The sequence below is a fragment of the Arvicanthis niloticus genome, chromosome 26, assembly GCF_011762505.2.
Source record: "Arvicanthis niloticus isolate mArvNil1 chromosome 26, mArvNil1.pat.X, whole genome shotgun sequence".
Classification (NCBI taxonomy): Eukaryota; Metazoa; Chordata; class Mammalia; order Rodentia; family Muridae; genus Arvicanthis; species Arvicanthis niloticus.
In genome coordinates this window covers 153,319-158,397 of record NC_133434.1, presented here as the reverse complement: position 1 = coordinate 158,397, position 5,079 = coordinate 153,319, and positions in this window count along the sequence as shown.

The window sequence follows — 5,079 nt, the reverse complement described above, 5'->3', positions numbered from 1 at the left end:
CACACAGCATGACACTCCAGCCTTACACCCACACACACTGCCCTCCTTAACTACTCTGGCTGTGATGGGAGATGGTAATGCTGACAATGAGGACCAGCAATAGTGACCAGAGCACTGCATTTACTGAAAGCAAAGTCAGCTGAGGAGCTGTTGCTGCAGGGAGCAGGACCATAGAAGCTCAGTTGTCTGTGGAGACTCACCTAGAGGAGTCCAGCTCTGTGAAAACTGATCACTGCCTTCTGTGACATTCCCTCCACCCTGGCACTTGTGTTGAGATGCTACAGAGGAGGACAGAAAATGGACTGTCAGAGCCCACCCATAGTCCTTATGAGCCCCTTTTACAGAGGGATTCTGAGTGTTCACCTACTCTGCAGTCTTCGAGGCAATGGTATGGTGTTCCTGTTACCTGGGGTAAAAACCTGAAGAATGAACCTAAACTGAACCACCAGCATCCAAGCCACAGGAATGGCTAGACAGAGAAGCTGTCCCAAGGACTGTGTAGAGGGATGAAAGGTAGTAAAGGAAAGGGGTGGGTTGCTGGCTTTGCAAGTGCAGGTGCCAGAAGAACAGAGTTTTTACTGTCTTTCTAAGTCCCTAATATTCCACTCTGTGCCTCAGTTTCTCTTGGATCTTCTCTAGGCTCCAGGTACAAAGGAGCCACCTCTAGGCTTTGGTAGAAACATCTGCCTTTGGTCAGCACAAGCTGTGCTTAGGTTTTTGCTGAGGGAGAGACAGAAATGTCTAGATCCTTGGGGGTGAGGGGCAGCTGGCCAAGGAAACTCCAGCTGGACTCAGCTTCTCCCTGTCTGATGAAGACCAGCTTAAGACTCCAAGAGTATCCTAGTCTAAACCACCCAGGGAGGGCAGGGACTGTCCTTATTGTAAGCCCACTACCTATGGGCTAAGGATCTTGTTCCTGGAGTGGATGAAACCCTGTCAATGACAGAAAAGAGAGGCAGAGATAGAGACACAGACACAGAAAGAACAAAAGAAAAAAAAATCGAACAGAGCCAAGCCAGCTCATCTCTATGCCACGTTCCAGCTTTGTTCAGCTGTGGGAATGGGGTAGAGAAAGTCCACCTGAACAAAGGCTCTGTCTAGTTAAACAAAATGAGCAGAGTCAGAGGGCCAAGGGGGTGGCTCAGGCTAGGAAAGAAGTATCCATGGGTGACTGTGACACCAGAACTGAGTCAATGAATGTGGGGTTCAGAAGTTGAAAGCCTGTTATTGACCCCCAAACCATCCCTCCCCATACCAAATCTATTCCTTACCGATAGTCTATCAGTGTGAGTTCAAAGTTTATGTGAAAAGCATGTCAACCTTCATCCAAGACTTCCCACTGCTGACCTGAAGGGTAAAGCCATGTCCCTGGACTCAGGACATTGGTCAACTTCCTGCCATTTCTTAATCCACAAAGTGAAGGTTCCAGAGGGCTTCTCAGCCTGGCTGTGTCAAGCCAGCCAGAATATCCTCATTACCTGTGGCGAATGAAACATTAGCGTTCTGCAGCCCATGGTGTGGCTCTGCTCTCAGGCTCAGTATCTTGGAAGTTCAGTGGGTAACAAGGCTGAGCCTTCCTGAATACTTCTATGCCCAGGATAAGGAATGGAGCAATAACCCAAACCTCCTTGGTCAGGCTTTTAAACCAGGGTGGAGGAAGAGCAGAAAGCCAGGCATCTCAGATGAAGCAGTGAGTAGGACGCCAGCCAACAGCATTGTGTGTCAGGTATCCCCAGATATTCTCCAGCCAACAGCATTGTGTGTCAGGTATCCAGGTATTCTCCAGCCAACAGCATTGTGTGTCAGGTATCCCCAAAGCTCTGGAGGACCAAAAGAGCATTTGTTCAAAGCATGCTTAATTCTCCTCTCCCTCTCCCTCCCTCTGTCCCTCCCTCCCTCCCACCACAGAAAACTCAAAATTTCTTTAAGTATCTAAATTGATGTCCCTATACACAGATATTCACAACCTGTCTTCTTCAAAGCATCTGACCAGGATTTTTAAACTTTTCTCCTTTGTTAAGCAATATGGACCATTGGGTTAATTCATAGTCTTTTAGTCCAGCCTCTTCTTACAAACCTCAAAGCAACAAATAAAGTACTAATATCCAGGAATTCTAAACAAATGGAAACTTGCCTGCTTAACTAAGAGAAATGAAACCAGAAAGTAATGTGTTTTGCTTCTGTGAAATGAAAGAGAAATGTTCCTGTCAAGTTTTAAAGTGTCAAAGACTGTTGAGATCATTCATACAATAGTTAAATAGCCATCACCCTTCCCAAGCTCAGGTTCTAGAAATCATTGAATGTAGATGATAAAGACCTGTCTTCAGAGAACAAACTGCAATCAGGATGCTTTTCTGGGAGTTAAAGGGAAAGCTTTAAAGTCTCTCTAGTATTTGAAGGGATTAAGTTTGGAGTTCATTGTGTTCACTCTCTTTTCAAAGATTAAATAGTTAGGCTCCTACCAGCCATGTAATGTCTCCGAGTTTATTGACTGTAGTTTTTATCAAAGACTGAACACAATCAGCAGCTTGTAAACACAGATCCCGTTATTTGGGGACTGATAAGATTTACTGAGAGTTGAAATTTTTTATGATTGACTGTCCAGTTAAAGATACTAATATAGAACAGAAAAGGATGCTAAATACGTATGAATTCAGTCAATAAACTTGCCTTTTTTGTTTGGGGGCTACAATCTGTTTTGTGCCTGTAGATTGTAGAAGTAATTATCTGAGTAGCACTCTATTAAAAATACGCTAATCTGTTTGAATATGTCATCCCCATTTCTACGCTCTTTCATCACCTGCAAAAGGGTTTATGCATCCCCAGGCAGACATGTTAAATCTTTCAAGACACAGATAGACAGTTCTCTGGATGTGTGTCTACTTTGAGAATACTGTAAGGATATGCTAAAGGACTCAGATCTGAATTTTTTATTTGTTTGTTTGTTTGTTTGTTTTTTTTTTTTTGATGAAGATCAAATCAAGATCTTTCTGCATGCTTGGCAAGTACTGCCTCCAACCTTATAGGTCCACGCTTTAAAATGCTGTGATCAAAGTGAACATTTGGTAGAGGTAGTCAATCAGTGTGTTTGATTTGTGGGATCAGCATTATATTGTTTTGATTGTGATTTTGGCAATCTCGACTGTGGGGTCGGGGAGCTGCTATTCAGTTTCCTTCTCTGAGTGACAAATTGGAGAAAGTATTCCTTCCTTCCAGACCTCCAAAGCCAGGATTCAAGGAAACATGGCTTACACTGCCTCACAGTTCAATCAAAGCAAGAAGGGGTTTGTGGCAGGAAGTGACAGGAAATTCCCTTGCAAGTCCACACTTCAGCTCTTGTTGGACTCCAAAACCAGGGGACGCACTCCCCCAGAGACACTCACAGACGGGATTCATATTGCAATAATATGAGGTTTAATGATAACAATAATCCAGTGCACTGGGGTTCTCTCACATGCAGACAAGAAGAACCCTGAGTTGAGGTTAAGAACAGTTTTTATACAGTTTAAGGGGTGGACTAGAGAAACAGTGACTAGGCACAATATGATTGGTGGAACAGTGTGACTTTTAAACTGATTGGTCTTTGGGGAATGAGGTGGCAAGGACCTCCCTTGTCTGTAAGTGGCAAGGATTGGTGTTCTGGGCCTTTCTCACCTGCAGGTAGGTTCCCACCCCTATGGTCCGAGGAATGTTAATATGCTTTTTCTCTGAATGTTAATACATCAGGGTAATCCAGTAGGTGTCCTTGGACTAAGGAATTTGCTCCTCCCAGGATGTGTCCTGGGGCAGTTAAAAATTAACTTTAACTAAAAATTAAGTTTAACTGAATTCCTACACTTTCTATGGTCCTTTGCAAACTCCTTCATCAAAGTTTCATTATATACAGGATTCCTAGGATTTTTTGTGTGTCCAACCCCCCACAACTGTAAGCTCCTGCAGGGCTGAACTTAATCTTGTGGAGACTTTTGTTTCTTCAGGCAGTGTCTCATGATGTAGCTCTGGTTGTCTTGGAACTCAATACATAGTCCAGGCTGGCCTGGAACTCTCAGAAACCTTCCTGCCTCTATTTCCCAGGTTCTTGGATTAAAGGATTACCACCACACCTGGCTCAATCTTAATGCTTAAAAAAATACCTCAGGGTTTAGCATATGATATATGCTTAATGCACAGAGCAGGAAGAAGGAAAGCCCATTTCCAGCCTTTACAAACAACTCTCATCACCATACCCCCATCAACCAAAATTCTCATACCCTCAAAAGCCAATTGTTTTTGGAAGACTTCCCAACCAATGGTCTCCCACTTATGTAAACTCTGTCAGCACCCAACTAAAGAGAGAGAGAGATACATACAAACATTTAGTAGGCTTATGTCATGCCTTCTTTTTGGTTTTATATCTGTGTGCTATGTCCCCCAAGTGTCTGTGGATTAGGAGGGGAGGGGAGGGGATTTGCCCACCTGTTTGAAGAGCAGCATATTCTGGGTAGTCCAGGTACAACAGAGGCCAGACCATAGGAAACAGGAGGCAGACATCCCTCAAATATTCAAACATCTCAAAAGAATGCAAAGCAGGCCCACTAAATGTTTACAAGGGCAGGCAGGGGAGAATGGGTGAGTTTTAGTCAGGACATCCTAAGAAGGAACAAATGTCCAATTGTCACTGGACAAACCAGGCAAGGGAGGCAAAGTCATCAATAAGAATTGGTTAATGATGGATGGAACATTTGAGATTCATTCTGCTCCTTAACCATTTTATTGAGGGGTAATTCATATACCACATACTTCACCCAATTATAGTGCATGCTTCTGTGGACTTTAACAGATACACAGAACTGTACAGCCAACAGCCCATAATAGTCTGCTCATCACCTCCACCCCCTAATTAGCAGCCCTACCTCCAACTAATCAACTACTCTTCTACTTTCTAATTTTACTGGTTATTCCTATTCGGAAAACTTGATATGAAATGGAATAAGGTATGACTCTTTGTATCTAGCTTCTTTTATTTGGCATATTATCAAGGCTCATACATATTGTTGCCTGCAGCATAATTTATTTCTTTTACCATCAGATAATATTCCA